We start from the raw sequence: 17,591 nt of genomic DNA, 5'->3' as shown, positions 1-17,591 counted from the left end.
AATGATCCAGAGAGGTGGAATTTTGAGGTTTTCAGGATGCCTAGAACACATAGACATCCTTAGTCAGCCGATACAAGAGGTCACGAGGACCAAGGAAAATTTAACAGTTGTCAGGCTCGACATTGCTAATGTGTATGGATCAGCCTATGTGTATGTAATGTGTATGGAACACTACCATATCAAAGGATTACCAGCTTTGTGGGTGCACTGAAGTTGCAATTCCAGAGGGCCAAGTTCACTACAGCTTCGCAGGCCCTGGAAAAGGGAATGGTAACTGGATGCAGAGTTTCCCCCATTTTATTCATCATGGGAATGAATCTCTTTATAAATGTTACAGACAAAGACACCCAAGTACCGATGACAGAGTCAGGAATCAGGGAGCCCCCAATTACAGGATATATGGAGGACCTTATCATAATGACCACATCCCATATGCTGGCAAAATGGATTCTTGGAGACGTGGCAAGAATGGCTTTCAAGCCCAATAATTCAAGGAGCATGGTGATAAAGAAGCAAAAAAGGTACTAAAAAATTAAAACTCCAAGTTAAGGGTGAGGTCATCCTATCAATTATGGAGAATCCAGTCAAATGCCTTGGAAAGTGGTTTGATGGCTCTCTCAGTTACAGAATTGACATTGCTAGCATGAAAAGCAAGAAGACAAATGGCTGAGGAGAATAAAAAGATCACGACATTCCACAAGATTAAGTCCTGCCTCTACCAGTACAGACTGCTGATGTGGGTACTGACGGTATGTGAAATACCAAAGACCTTTGGTATTTGGAATGTGTGAAAAAAGGGTAAAATAAGCAACTCTGAAGGTGGCATGGAATTTCTCCTAGGTTTATGTTAATAGGTCTCTTCATCCGATCAGGTCCACTCCAGTTCCTGTTCTCGTCTGTGGTGGGTAGCAGACACAGGCAAAAAGAGAGTGATGATCCAGGCTAAAATACAACACCTGGAAGAGGAAGGCCAGAAAGCAAAAGCAGTGGAGCTGTCATAATAGGGAACATGGACCAAGTAGGACTTCCTGAAGATGAAAGTCTCAATAAGGTGAACTGTGAAGGCAGGAGCCATTCCAGATTTCCTGTCTGTTGAGGTTTGTGTGCAATGTACTTCCATCTCCAGCAAACCTCCAACAGTGGTGGCTTAATGAAGAACCACTGTACAAACTGTGTGGCAGACTGCAACACTGCCCTCACTCAAGGAAGATACAGGTGAAGGCATGACAAAATTCTAGCTGACATAATGGAGCAGGGGAGACAGACGCCTCAGTAAACCCAGAGGACAAAGTGGAACATCCTCCAGAAGACAGAAAGGAGGCAGATGGGGGTGGATGTGGTAAGGAGACTTTTATCCCTATTGTTGAAACATCACTAAAGGGGGAACTTTGTCATTTAGTTAAATCAGGTGAAGAAGGTCATCCTGATCAAACTGACTGTCAGTTTGGAGGAGGGGTGTGGTGGAGCCCAAGAGAAAAAAGCAACCAAGCACTATGACTTGGTCCAGGACTGAAGAGATAAAGGATGGCAAGCATGGCTCTTCTCTATTGAGTTGTGTTGTAGAAGGTTCTTTGCAAAATCAACATAGCCAGTAGTCACTGCTCTGAGAATATTAAGCATTGGAGAGGCAGCAAAAAGAGCATCCTCTTGGATATGGTAAAAAAGAGAGGACTTGTTATAGAGGCCAGCAGTTGGTGGTGAATGATTTGTCCACTACTGCCAACCAACCAACCAACCAAATGATGTCATGGTTAACGGTCAAGACATACTTGGGCATCATCTGATGACATAAGCACAAAAGTAAATGTTACAGTTGTTAAAAGAGTGACTGAAGATGAGGTACTGCATCTTAGGATGTATTTATGAATAAGTAGTTTGATGATTTTGATCTGTTGCTGTTTCACTAGTTAATGGTTGTCATGTATACTTACATTTTAATTGCATGCCTTACTAAAATAAAACATGTGTAAACAAGAACTTGAACCTGAAATTGTAAATGTAGTACCAATAAGCTTCAGAATATGGAACATGAACATTGCATAAAGATACAATAGTAAATAATGTAAAAAAGAACAAGTACAAAACTTAACAAATGTAATACATGAAGAAATAGACAATAAAACCCAATTATAATAGGAAAAAAAAACTCAGGCATGTTATGAATCCTGAAGATAACCTCTGTGGACACAAAATGGCGGCATTAATGGATTGTTCAACCAGTATAAATACCCAAGATCTTCCTCATAAACAAGGGAAATATCAAGACAAACACAACATAAGGCCAGGCAAATTCTAATTCCTGTTGCAGTGATGAGTGAAACAAGCAGCAGGTTGAGCTTAGGGACATATAAAACTCCCATTTTCTGTGAGGTGCTGTCCCATAGCGAAGAATAATCCATTGCAAATGTGAAGTTGAACCAACGAGGCAGACAGAGAAAAGAAAATATGTCATTTCAAAGTCAATAAATGTGTAAGGTACAAATATATGGATATCGGACATTTAAAAATACAAAAAGCTGTAATGTATTTTATGCATGGTGGTATGTGCATGAGCAGGAAATAATCAAATAATGTAAACTCATCCCTTTTTAAATTCTAATATTTTGGGCAGCTTTCATATTTTTAGTGAATTATTTAAATTATGCAAACATTTTTTGTTTAAATCTCTACCATTCAAAGTATTTTTTTAACCTTGGAATTATTAAAGTAGCCTATTTTTAGCCTATTCATTTTTTTATTGCTATTTCTAAGCAGATATATAAGCATTAAAACTGGAAAATTGCTGCTGATAAAGTAGAGCTTAAGTTTTCATGGATTTTAAAGTAAAAAATGAACTTATAAACTTAGATGTAAGCCAATGAATATATTTAAAAATCTGTAATTAGGTTGTTCTTATTCATTTTGTTATAAATCTTACTGGTGCATTTTGATTTATTTGTTATGTGGATATTAAATTATTAAACTGCCTGAAAACAAAGTTTAGCATTAAGTAGTTCTGCGCATTTAAATATGAGAATTATTTTTTCTATATTACAATACACAATGCATAATTATGAACAGACATAATTGTGAATTGCTATAAAGTTGGAAAAAGAAAATCTTAGTTTATGAATTAATTTGTCCATTAAATGAAATACATTTTTTTAAAAAGCTATAATCTGTTTCTAGAAGATTACAATCAACTTCTGCTTGATCCTTTAAATTTAGAGCTCAGAAAATTATATTTGCCAGTGACATTTTGTTTTCTCAGAGTTTAAAAATCACTGTTTTTAACTTGTCTGCTTTTGAATTAAAAACAGCTTCAACAGAACATTATTAGATATTATTGAATTTTAATTCAATATTATTATTGTATCTACATATAGTACCTGTGTTATGAGATATATCCTATTAATCCAAGAACATTCTTGATTCAATAAGTGAAATATGAACCATTTATAAACATTGCCTAACAATCAAGTATAATTTGCAAATATTTGTAACAAATTAACAGTCTGTTGTAACTGAGAGAACAGTTACACATGATACAGACTGAAAATTTAAAGACACAAGTCTCCAATAGAACTGTTCTTTTCCTTTGTACTTACTGCCCAGGATTAAAAAATGTACTATCATTTAACAGAACACACATTCAGTATATAAGGAATCAGAAAATATTTTCAATATCTTAAAATTAGTCTGGATTAGCTGTTGCAGACTTTGGTATAAATTTATAAATTAAAATTAATTTTTAAAATAATTTTTTACATCCAGCAAATGAGTGCTTGGAATTCCACATAAAATAACACCTGTTTGCAGCATATACTGTACAGTATAGTGCAATAGAAGCTTTCTGTGACTTTTTTATTTTTAACGAACTTTAATAAATGAATTCACTCTGTACAGATCTGGGATAAGGCTGTTTTAACATTTTTCTTATGTTTACTAGGCAGACTAAGTTGAAGCAATGTAAGGGAAAATAGATATTAATATAACAAACTACTGTTTAAACAACTATGAATTCACTGAGTCAGCATTCTCTAGGAATTATTTTAAAATTCAGACTTTTTAATTTCTGTACTGCTGAAAATCTAAATCTAATGCTGTGCTAATTCGTGGATTTTTGTCTTGTTTTGGAAACTTATATGGATTAAGCTTAAGGAGAAATCTGAACATCCCCGTTGACTATCTTCAACATTAAATATTAAGGTCAAGCAGAACAAAACTAAGGCAACAATATTCTGCAAAAAAGAAGATGCTGGAAGCAAAACAACAAAATAATAACTTCCTGGCAAAGAATATTCAGAGACCAACTTCTAAAAAGATCAAGACTATATTTCAGCTTATGTACAATACCATGTTTCCTTTATTTCTTGATCTGTGCAACACCATGACTCCTGTGCACCATCAATAGATAAATGAGCAACACCTATTATTATTTCTCAAGACTTAGAACAGTATGACTTTACCAGTTTTTTCTGTGAAGTTTAAGAAAATTAAATATAAATAGCATAGACAGAAAGCATAAATCTGTATACTTTCTGTTGATAGTGTAATTTGATGTACACTCATCTAGTACTGTTGTTAAATACATTTATTTTTTGCCACTGAAGCTTCCTATACTCAAAAGAGAAAGACAAAGCATTGAAATTATGGGATTAAAGTAAAACATTTCAAAGGTTTTTCCAAGTACAAGTAAGTTGCATTAAGTTATCTAATTAGACTGATAAATATGGGAACTAAGATGTATTTATAACAATCAGGTATTATTGTTTGGAAATGTAATGCTTGGTAAAATATCTGCCAAGAACACCACAACTGAAAAATCATTTGTTTTTTGTAATGGTGATTTGTCTCTGTGTTTAACATTGTTATTTTATGTTGTAAATAATACATTCTATTATTTTACTCCCAGATACTGTAACATTGTTATTTTAATCACTGGTCCAAGATTCTCATGGCCAGAATGATCCAGAAAAAATATCCCTATAAATGATTTATAAAAAGTAATACTTCCTATTAAAAGTAACTTTTGTTCAATAATACCTACTTCTTCAGGTTTCTTCTGTCTCTAGCCCTTAACATATTGCTTATTTATTGGTGCTTTCCTGTTTATGTCTATAAACATTAGTTGCCATAGTTTTAACCACAGTTTTGGCAATCTTCTTCATAGTTTTTTTTATTGTTCAAATTATCTTCAAAAGCTTTCTTATTTCACCTGATATTTACAATGTATATTAGCTATTCATATTTTGTTCTTGAGCGCCATGCTCATGTTCTTAGTTAATGAATATCTACAATCTTAATTGCCTATTGGGATTCTGACCATAATCAGATCTTTACATCTTCTAATTTCTAATATAAAGCAGCTTAATTAGAAAATAATTGTTTCTGGTACATGACCTTATCTTGGTCTACTTTGATATTTAAAATTGCTACTGTATTGCCAATGTGTACCATCATTCTTTGTTTTCTTCTTCATCCTGAAGTCTTACAATCTTCCCCACAGCATTTACTCTCATGGCATGTTTTTATTTACTATAATTAGGTTGTCAAATGCAAAGTTTGTATTTAGATGATCAATTCTGAATTCCTACCTTAATACCTTTTATCATTTCAATCATTACAATTTCTGTATATATGTATATACAGAAACAATTGGGGTACCAGCCTGGAATTCCCCTTTTAAAGATCAACAAAAAGTTCTGAATACAAAAGAAAAACAGGTCACAACTACCTTCTTAATTTCTATTTTGAGTCTCCTTGTCTTTGGGTTCAATCCATCTTCCATCAACATGACCTTAGGCAAGGTGCCCCTTTGTAATCTGGCTCCAAACTTATACCAGTCAGTCCTGAAGGGGTAGAGCTTGCAGAGGTCATTCAAGTTTGGCCCCTAGAGCTGTAGGTAAAAAGGAAGAGAATGTTAACAACTGTGGCCCCTCTCACATTAAAGGTGTCCCTTAGACACGTGCCTGTGACATGCACACCACCCCCCTCACACACACACCAGTGCATGCATGAGGGAGGAGATGGACCTGGCTGAGAGGTCTTGGGCACAGGAGAGTGCATTGGCATTCATGTGCAGGGAGCTATTCTGGTAGAAGACCATGAACCTGTAGGGCTGAAGGGCTAGGAACAGTGAGTTACATGTATGTTAGTTTCCTTGTGGGAAGCCACCCATTGCAGGGGAGTAAACAGTGTGACATCCCACTCTAGTAAATAATACCTTAGTTAACCAATGGTCCAGGAAATAGAAAGGACTTCACACTCAATTGTACATTGCCTCCCAATCCAGCAGTTTCTGGCAGGAGTAGATTCAAAGGTGATTACACCTGTGATCTAACTAAGCACTGACCCCAAGCGGGTGTCAGTCTCATTGGTCTGGAGAATAAAGGCCAAAGAAAAGTGAGGTGCAATTAATATGAGAGCTGACAAGGGGGCCTTCTTAAGGTCATTAGAATGTGCCACAGTGCTGATATTCCATACAGTCATACTAGAGGTCTTTTTTCAAGTCAGGTCCAATAAAGGCACAGACCTTTCTAAGCCTGGACCTAACTTTTTATTTGCAGAATGGTATTAATTTTGGAGCACTGCAGTTTGACTTAACCTCATCCAACCACATGCTCTAGGTATTTGGCCTTGGACAATCCAAAGTAACATTTCCTTGGGTTAATTCATAGGCTAGCTTGTGGATGGTAGAGTACAGCTAGCACATGCAGCAATTGTTACATTAATTGGCTGGAACAAATGATGTCTTCTAAGTAGGAAGTACTGTAGGCATTGCAAGACCAGAGCATTCTGTCTAACAGACATTGGAAGGTTGCTAATGCCACTGTGCAGGATGAATGGGAGGACGAAATGCTATCAATATCTGGTAGGGGTGCTAAACATGGTTTTCTCCGTGGCCGCTTTTATCAGGGTAGTCTGCCAGTAGCCCTTTGTCATGTTCAAATTGGAAATATTCTGTGCCTTTTCAGGTATCTAGAAGTGATTGTCAATTCGCAGTGTGGGGCAGGTATTGAAGTGAGAGATCTGGTTTAACTAGTGATAGTCATTATGGAATAGACAACTGTCATCTGGCTTAGGAAATAATAAAACTGGGCTTTAACTTTCTTCAATCACTCCTAGGTCTGTCATTTTATGTCCACTCTACTTCCAGCTCCATTTCTTATTTCTTTGTCTCCAGAAGGCGATAGGGACTATCCCAAATCAAGCCCCCAGTTTGGTAACTATATTGAAGTATATCAGCATAGTCCACCTGGAGTTGGGGTCTGTGACCCCTTGTACTCAGCAAATGATTGCCTCTAGGTCCTGCCTTTTGTGGGGAGAGAGGCCTTTGCCCTAGTTAACCAGGTAGGAGTCTACGAAGAGTGGCTGCTGGGGTGATAGATTTGCTTTTGTGGACGCTGGTTTGGGTGGATGACTAGATAGTTGACCACGCTTTTTTGTCTCCTTTACCTCAAAAGGGCATTGCATTGTAGTAGAAGTTATAAATGGGAAGTGGAAATAAGTATCATCACTCAGTCCCCTAAATGGAACTCATACAAGGAGGTCTCACAGCTATAAAGTTGAGCCTGTGACCTCTAAGCTTGCTCTCAGTATTCTTTTACTAGCGGTCGTACCTTTGAAAATCATTCATGGAGCTGAGACACATATTCCATTAGCTTACCAGAGGGTAGCTTTGATTCCCAGACCTCTTTTAGAATTTCTAGGATTCTGAGTTGCTGTCTCCCATACAATAATTTTAAAGGGGAGAACTGCATGGAAGCCTTTGATACCAGATGGTAAGTGAATAGGACAAGGTTTATGAACTGGCCCCAGTTTGTCCTGTCTTTGTGTACTGCAATCCTCATTATTTGTTTCAAGGTCTGATTGAAGAATTCTAAACAGATTGAGTTAGGTGATACAGATCAGCTTGGTGACCTCCCTGAAGGTACCTGATTTGAAAGGCATCCTCTGGTCAGTAAAGACTTCCTTGGAGATGTCTATTTATGCTAAGACCACTACCAACTCCCAGGTGATAGTTTTGGTATTGGCCAGACATATTGCAGTGGTGGAGGAAGTACTCAAAACGTTTACTTAAGTAAAAGAACAAATAAATTAGCAAAGATGTACTCTAGTAAAAGTTGAAGTACTTCATTGACCTTTCTACTTAAGTAAAAGTAAGAAAGTACTTGCTTGAAATTATACTTAAAGTATTAAAGTAAAAATACTTGTCAAATGTATTCCCGATTCAACAGAATAATATGGTGTTAGGTGAGCCAGCTTCATGCATATTGTGTTAAATACAAAAATATTGCAGATTGTGCCATTTTAATGAAGAATGATGCAGAATATAATAGTTTAATATTATGTATATATATTCTGTTTACAACAATTCCAATAAAGAACTGTACAAAATAATAACAGTCTTATATAAATGTGTCTCTACTGTACTGTATTTTAATGATTTAGCTCTAAATAGAATGAATCATGAATCAGACTGGTGCTACTTTCACGTATGCTTTAAACATCTAAATAAAAGAGGCATTTGCTTTAAATCTGTAAACCAGGGATTTTTTAACTTTTTAATCTGAGGACCCAAATTTGAAAATCAGTATTGTACTGGGGGTTAAGACGAGGATTATTATCATAGGGACTACAGAATCACAACGAGACAAACAACAATGCTCATATATTAAAAAAATAAATGGTTTTGTTCCCATTTAAACCATATTTTTTCACATTAATATTACTAAAAGAGAAAAGTGGGAGACTAATGTATTGTAAAAAAAACAATACTCTGCTCATCCATATTTCAAATCTGTTTATTCAGAGCAGGGTCATGAAGCAGGTGGACACTGCTCCAGGCAACAATAGGGTGCAAGGCAAGAACGATCTGTGGACAGGATACCATTCCATTACAGGGTGAGCACACCCACTGAAACAACTAATATCATTCAAAACAGGAACTGACTTCTGTAAAGCATCATTACCATTGGAAATGCTTAGTTTAAGCTTTAAGTAAAGCTGAGAGAATTTATTGGGATGTGACGTGAGGATATGATGATTTTTGAAAGCATTGCATAAAAGGTCACCTAAATTGTCATTTGACTTATGGCAGCAGTTAAGGAATGAAGTCATTAAAAAATGACCAGTGCAGCTTATTTACCTTGTCTTAAACGTCATAAAGAAAATATAACATTTTCCATATGAGCTCCTCCATTAAAAATATATTTTTCCAAAAGAGTTCACAAGTAGTTTAAAATATTCTGCTTTTAATGTGACAGTGTGATTAACAGGGAAAAAAAGCTAAATTATTCCTAAAATATATACACAATGTGTACTTTATATGGGTAATAAGATAAACCTTGATTAATAATTCAATGAACAGTCCAGTTTGAAATGCTTAACTCTACTTACTGTACTAACATCATGATGAATGTCTACTACTTGGAAAAAATCAAAAAGGTGAGACAATGTTCTTGCAGTTCCCAATGGTTTAAAAAACATGCCTTTCATTCTACCAGTAGATTGATATTTATCAAACTACTTTAAAATAGTATGACAAGAAGGAATTCTTCCTCACTAAGGCATGTTAAACGTAATAGAAAATTTTCTTTGCACCTCAGTTGTAGATTTAGATTTATTGTATGGTATAAAGGTGAACATGTAATGAGGGACCAAACAATTGTGATTGACCGCTGAAATTTCATTTAATATAAGACAGTGCCATGGCACTATATATATTATCAACCCTATTGACTCACCCCTCGCAAAAATTACAGCCTTATGCTAATTTTTTTTATTCACTTTTTCCCCTCATCAAATAGCCTAGAATGACAAAGTGAAAATAAGAAACTAAAATATCACACTGACACAAGTATTTAGACACTTTACTCAGTATTTAGTTGAAGTAGCTTTGGCAGTGATCACAGTCTGCAGTCTTCTTGAGTATCACAATCTTCACACCCCTGGATTTTCTGCCATTTTTCTCTCCAAATCCTCTCAAGCTCTGTTTCGAATGGAAAAAGTTAGTGGACAGCTATTTAATTTCCCTATAGAGATGTTTGGCTGGGTTCACGTCTTGGCTTTGGCTGGGAAACTTAAGTACATTCATAGAATTGTCCCTAAGCCATTCCTGTGTTGTCTTAACTTCGTGCTGATGGTCAGTGTCCTGTTGGAAGGTGGACACTGGGTGCAGTCTGGGCCCAGAGTGCTGTGGAATAGGTTTTCATTAAGGGAATCTCTGTACTTTTCTCTGTTCAGCTTTCCTTCAACCCTGACTAGTCTCTCAGTCCATGCAGGTGAAAAAACAATGCCACAGCATGATTCTGCCAACACCATGCTTTACCATTAGCATTTTATTGGTGATGAATGGTGCATGGTTTCCAACAGACGTGACACATGAGGGCAAACAGTTCAGTCCTGCTTTAATCAGACAAGATATCCTTGTTTCTAATATTCTGAAAGTTCTTTAGGTGCCCTTTTGCAGACTCCAATGTGCCATCATGGTATTCATTGTCATCAGGCTATTCTGTCATAAAGCCCAGATTAGTGGAGTATTGCATTTGGTTGTCTTTATGGATTTTCTCCCATCTCCTCATGAATTCTCTGCAACACAGCTGGAGTTACTATTGGGTTCTTTTTCACTCCTTTTCCCTAAATTGCCTATTTTAGCAAGGCAGCAAGAGATAGCTCTAGGATGATTATAGATCTCACTGTAATGTTTAACTGTTTTAAGAATTTCCTTTGGTTCTGCTGTTGCATTTCATTGAATCTTTGTAAAGGCAACTGGACTCTGACAGTAAGGGTCAAAATATGTGAAGTTTATATTCAGCAGACCTGGCTATGATCTATCTGCTTACCCCTTTAATTGGGATGCTTTAACTAGTGGGCAATTACTTTTTCACACAGTACCAGAATTTGTTTAATAGCTTAATTAATTCAATAAATGACAGGAGGCTAAAAAAGTGTTATTTGTTTTCGAAGGGACCTTATCTAATATAAATATAATGCAATAACAAAGAGAATCAAGAAGGGGCAAATTCCTTTTCATGGCACAATACATATACATTTTATCTAGCAATTATAAATATGAGATTTCACCATGTTCTTTTACTTTGTCGTGTTTTTAGAAAAGTGGTCTGTAGGTTGTTCTATTTAGCGACACACTTGTCTTTTTCAGTATTTCAGTTGCCTTCTTGCATTTAACAGTCAAAAGTTTTTCCAACATCCTTGGTCCATATGAATGACTCCTAGATGAACTTGTTTTGTCTTATGCAAACACCACAATATGATTGCTTCTTTTACTACATACTGTACATTAAATGTTAACTGCTTTACTTAACTTCACTTTACTTCCTTGATCCTGATTGTTATGTTTGATTCATACTTAAAGTTTTCTAGCCACTCATCTTTTTTTCTATATTTTTTAGCTATTGGAAACATTGTGAGAGGAATTCACCAAGTTATATTGACAAGTATAATTACGGCATTCAAAATACATGTTTTTTAGTGGAGACTGAAGATTTTTATGCTACAAACATTAAACTAGGTCACACTGTATCTACAGTATATACCTCTCCATAAAATGAACACCATAAAGGAAGGATGTCAATATAATGTAAACATAGAACTGAATAAAGCTCTCATAGCAGTTTCTAAATAAGCTGGTTCTAAAAATCACATAGGCTCTTACCATAGTCTTGACCTACCCAGAGTACTGGACTGGCTTAAAGAATTATGTTTGTTCTGAGAATGTACCTGAGTGCAATTGTATATTAATATATGCTTCACAGATGAGTGAAGAGCACCTCTGTTTTTGGCAACAAGGAGACCCTAGAATTGGCAACTTCTTGCCATTGTACATTACAGGCTAGGGCAACATGGTATTTCTGGATAGCTGGCTTGTAATATTTGTCAAGAGTTTTAAAAAATATTGTAATATTCTTTGCAGGTAGTAGAATAAAAAGATATGTTAAATTTAAGAATTTTTTTTGCAGGCAATTAATTTAATCAAACTAAATCATGCATAAATCATATTATAATTTGGAACTTTTTACCTTATAATAACAGTATGCGATCTGGCTGGTTATATACATTGCTATCTATTCTGGAAAAATGAAAAAGAAAAAAAATTTATAAAGGACATACAATTCGGGTGCATTCAGTGATTCAGGTGACTGATTTGAAAGCTGGAGCATTTTCATTTATTTAGTTACTTCATCAAAGAATCAGATATTACATTATTGTTTGTTAAATATTTTTGTAACTGTGAGTCGTATATAAAAATAACAGTGATAATAGAATACCTTTACATTCATTATTAGACTACATTAAATACAAGCTTTTTTTAAAGTACTTTACTATATCATGTAATCCAATCTAGCTTGTGATGGCTAAGTATCTTTGCGTAGCTGGCTATGCGATGTACAAATGTCCTATTGCTAGTTGTTGGTTGTGAAGGGTCTTTGACTAATTGTAGTTCAAATTTCTTAAATGCAACATCTTTGAAACAAGAACCCAATGGTGAGTTAAAATATCTATTGAAGTCTCAAGGTAAAATTGTTGGCTTCTTTGGGCCATAATGGAAAGCAAGTGTGGAAATTTGCCAAAAAATTATAGTGTGAGAGAAAAACTGAATCATTATAATGTGCAGATAAGGCAGCTATGAGGTTGTCCTTAGTGTAACATAAATTCTGAGTACATATTTGTTCATCATATGCTTAGGGAGCGGCAATTACATTTATTTTTTTATTTATTTAAAATGATAAACTAATCCATAATTGAATTTCACAGAAGGCTTCTCCATTTTAAAATATAAAGTCTGAAAATTTACTAGCACTTTTCAACTACAGTTTTTGAAATTTCAAAATTTTTCACAGTGTGTTGTATTTGAGATACATCAGTTAAAATTAAACCTTCCCAACAAATGTTCTTGAAGAATAAGTGTGAGCTTCAACAAAATCAATCCGCTGGAAGCCGAATTGTTTCATGAAGACAGGCAGACAGACAGAGAAATCTGGCAGACACAGTAGGCACTTTTTGCATTAAATGATAGTGTACCTAAAAACTAGTTTCTTTAATGATTCAGCTGTGTCCTTTAGGAATTTATGACCCCCACACAATGGAGATCCCGAGGCTTTGCATGGTATTTATTTTTTAACTAAATGTTGAAATTAAAAGTTGTAAGGAAATATATTCTAGTTAAGCTTAGAATTTTACACCTGTGTATAGTATGTACTTTGCTGTCAAGTCAAGCTGGGGAGCATGCACTGGTGCAGTGCATTGCCGCACCCACTACATGACGAAACAACACAGGATCCCGGTTTGCAACCCCCTAGGCAGACACGCAGTCCAGTCCCACCCTCTGGAAACGACCATCTATCTGTTGCAGCCAGGTATTACGTGGGCGACCCCTTGGCCTGGTCCAGCCACTCGGGTCCCCAACAATGAGGATCTTATGAGCCAGATCACCCTCGGGGAAACGCGCCACATGGCCGTAGTGCCGTAACTGATGCTCCCTCACAATCATTCGGGACACCATGAGCAACCGCTCATTCGACACAAAATCAAACCAATGGTACCCAAGGATTCCCCGAAGAGACACAGTACCAAAGGAGTCCAGTCTTCATCTCAGGTCACTGGATAGCGTTCATGTCTTGCAACCATATAGTAGGACAGGAAGCACCAGGACTCTAAAGACTTGGACATTCGTCCTTTTGCATAGATATCGGGAGCGCCACACACCCCTTTCCAGCGACCTCATGACCCCCCACGCTTGTCTAATCCGTCTACTGACTTCATAGACTTGGCTGTGAGAGGCTTAATTCTGTAATTTACATATTTCTATCAAATGCCACTTAAGCTTACAGACACAAGAGCCCCAAAGTGTGAAACTACACTTAAGCGATGAAATATACCCTCTTCGTGTAGATTCACTACAGAGTGGTATACCTTCTCTACATAAGTCCAGTAACATCTCAGATACTATTAAATACATGCTCTGTGAGTCAGTAGTTAATTTGTGCAAGAACTTAAAGGTAGGAGGATAGTTTAGCCTAATTGTTTTTTTGTTGTTGTTGTAAAGTTCAAAATTGTTTGTGTTCAAGGTTAATAATGTCCAGGCATAGTTGTAAAGACCTGCATTTGACCCATACCCATAAGAATAAAATGGCTTCCAAAACACAATCCTGAAATAAATATTGAATTAGACCAAAATCTTAATTGACCTGCCTGTAAATAAACATTATCTGACCAGAACTTGAAAATGTTTATTATTAAGAATGAATACCAGTGACCAGGAATTAGAATAGACACTTGTGAATTTCTCTTTAATGTAAAATAATAAAATAACATTTCCAAAACAAAAGCAGTGAGACCAACAAGACCAACATTTTAATTTATATGTTACACACTTAGAAGTGTGTTTTACCTTTTTTCTTTAATTCCTCATTGTCAGCACTACACTTGGCCTTTTGACTGTGTACATTTCCCAGCACATTCAGAAGAAAATAGAAGACTTTACTTCCCAACAAGTTATTGCCAAATATGGATGTAACCCCCCCACCCTTTACAGGCAGTCCAAGAACAATGCATCCCAAAAATAAATCAGATTTGAAAGCCACTGTATGGAGTGAAATGTTCAGATAAGCCCTTTCAAACCCTTATATTAATACACTTGATTAGTAAAATACCTTATGAGGCAGTGTCAGGTCTAACAAAAAACAATTTAAAATTTTATCAGGCATCTGATCATTAAGTTTATCATTTATTGACACAAGGACATGAAATGATTTATGATAAAAGGTTCAAGGATTAATATTAATATATTAACTGTTAATCATTCATAAATTATTTAAATTTTACTACAGCCACACTTATTGAGCCTTTCTATTTATTTTTCAACATAAAGCAATTATCAATTAAATAAGCCAGCATTCTAAAATAAAACTAAACACTTTTGTGTGTCTATTGTTTTCTGTGTAAAAAAAAATTCCTAATGTTTGTGCGAAATTTATCCTTAACAAGTTTCCAACTGTGTCCCCATGTTCTTGATGAACTCATTTTAAAATAACAGTCTCAATCCACTGTACTAATTCTCTTCATAATTTTAAACACTTCAGTCATGTCTCCTCTTAATCTTCTTTAGCTTAAACTGTAAAGGCTCAGTTCTTTTAATCTTTCCTCATAATTCATCCCCTGTAGCCCTGGAATCAGCCTAGTCACTCTTCTCTGGACTTTTCTAGCACTGTCTAAATACCACAGAGCCCTTCTCTTTACCGCATGTCAGCCACTGCCTTTTTCTCATTAAGGAATTGTTGTTTCCATTACTTATAACTATTCATCACTACGATGCTGGTTATTTACTTACACAGATGCAAGTGTCAGCTACTGCTGCTTACTGCACTGCCTCACCGACACTATTTACAGTACAAATAAGAACAAGTTCAAGTAGTTTTTCCAAACACTTTTCCAAACCTGTGCGAGCAAAAAAAAAAAAAAAAAAAAAAACTATCTATACTGTAATTAAAAACTCTAGCACGGCTCTGTAACAGCATCCAAAACACATTTTTAGGAGGAAAATGTATTTTTTAATTAACCCGCACACCACAAAAAACATAAAAACTCTCAGTCACTTTTATTTTGTTTGCAAGGATGACGTCAGCACATCAGTATGTCTCAGTCTCTAATCAAAGGCAAGAATCTGTTGTGGACTCAGTGACAAAGTATTATTGCTATCATCATAATTTCTACTGATATTTAAGATTTATGCATAATGATGGAGTACAGTCAGCAAATTTCTGTAAATACTAGAATCAATTGGATAAATAAGAACTAAACCAGTCAATGACTGTGCCCATGAGCACAATGTCATTTTCTAGCCTGTGTAGTAAAATGGAATGGTCAATGGTATCAAATGCTGTGCTTAAATCTAACAACATACTGTAAATGTAGTAGAATTTCCTTCATCAGACGATACCAGAGTGTAGTTTACAACACATACAATATTAGAGACTTTTCTGTACTATTTCTCAAATAAATTGTGATGTATAAGATAAGATGCATTTTTTGAACAAGGTTCTAATGTGAAGCAGACTGCTTCTAAACATTACATGTCCCCTCCCGCTAGTGTGGAGTTGCAATACTTGTCTGGCTTTCCCTGCTGCTTAAGGTTCTGGGCTCTGAATGTGATTTTAATGGTATGTACAGTTATCTCCTGTCCGAGTTTGTTAGTAGGAACATTGGATTATTGCTCTTTATGCTTCCTGCTTTCATGGCAACTTTTTCCAGGACTTGACTGATCACATCCGTACACACCATGATTATGAGTCCTATCTGGATAAACTGTCTCCTCTCCTGGGACATTAACTCCTTTCCTTGAACTCGCAGCTTGTGTAAATTTGCTGCTGATCCTACTTTGGTTAATTTATATTGTTTAATTAAAACCTCTGTTAAAGAGTACTCTTTTTTTCAAACAGCTTTAAGTCTCAGTGTTGCATCAATTATGTTTTTGTTTCTTAGTTTCTAGCCTCTGCTGTTATTAATGCTAGTTTCTTCTCCTCCTGCATTTGTGATCATACGTGCACTGTTACACAGGTTTTTGCCCTCTCTGGTTTCCTTGGCAATACAATGGAAATTCAATGCATCTCAGCTTTAGAACAATAAATTTATCGCTTATTTGGCTCCTAAGTTTAAAGAATTTATTTCTATCAATGCTGGGTCAATTCAGGATCCTGCCTTTTGCTGGATGGCTGTTAAAGGATTCCTTTGTGATGGTACTATCGCCTTTGCTAGTGCCTTGTCAAGTGAATCTTGACAAAAGACCTCCGAATTTGAAAATCGTCTCTTGCTTTTAGAGAGCTCATGTTCCTTTGTGCTAGTCCAAGAACATGAAACTCTCAGTGCTAACACTAAGGCTGAATTTAATACTTTATTGTTGTGTCATGCAGAGTTTCTGGTTCAACGCACACTAATCTGTTTTCAACGAGAGGCTACTAAAAATCCAACCATCACTCTCAGAAGCCTTTAATGCTTTTTGGCTGAAATTGGTGTGAAGGTGCATGGATCCAGGATTTCAAGAGCTCCCCATAAATTATGGGAGGATGGCAAGAAAGAAGCCATTCCTGAAGTATGTCCACATAAAAACATGTATGGCATTTGCTACAAAGTACGTAAAAGATCCACTTAAGATTTGGGTGAACATTTTATGGTCAGATGAGACCAAAATATAACTTTTTGGTCAGACTTCAAAGAGGTATGTGTGACATAAAACTTACATTACCCATGCCTCAAGAAACATAATACCAATGGCGAAATATGGTAGTGGCAGCATCATGCTATGGGGTTGCTTTCATGTGCTGGGACAATAGACGGACACAAATACCACATATTACAGGAGAACCTTTTCCAGTTTGCCATGAACCTTTGGCTCGGGAGAAGATTCATCTTTCAGCATGACAATAACCCTAAGTATAAGGCAAAAGAAACACTGGAATGGCTTGGAAACAGAAAGGTAAATGTTTTGGAATGGCCAAGTCAAAACCCTGATCTTAACCCTGTTTGGATATATTTAATGAGTCAGGGCTTTAAACATTTTTTTCTTTTTGACTTTGCAGCAGAGGTTGAAC

The 17,591-nt window shown here is 35.9% G+C and overlaps 2 protein-coding genes across 2 annotated transcripts in view; both read left to right on the top strand.

The window, feature by feature from the left end:
* LOC114655979 (F-box only protein 6-like) overlaps positions 1-17,591 on the top strand; it is a 1,212,211-nt gene that overhangs the window by 374,667 nt on the left and 819,953 nt on the right. The gene's annotated exons all lie outside the window — the stretch shown is intronic.
* ajap1 (adherens junctions associated protein 1) overlaps positions 1-17,591 on the top strand; it is a 275,515-nt gene that overhangs the window by 171,258 nt on the left and 86,666 nt on the right. The gene's annotated exons all lie outside the window — the stretch shown is intronic.

The sequence above is a fragment of the Erpetoichthys calabaricus genome, chromosome 8, assembly GCF_900747795.2.
Source record: "Erpetoichthys calabaricus chromosome 8, fErpCal1.3, whole genome shotgun sequence".
In the NCBI taxonomy this organism is placed as follows: Eukaryota; Metazoa; Chordata; class Cladistia; order Polypteriformes; family Polypteridae; genus Erpetoichthys; species Erpetoichthys calabaricus.
Note: the sequence above shows the minus strand (reverse complement) of the source record. Positions and strands in the feature narration are given on the sequence as shown.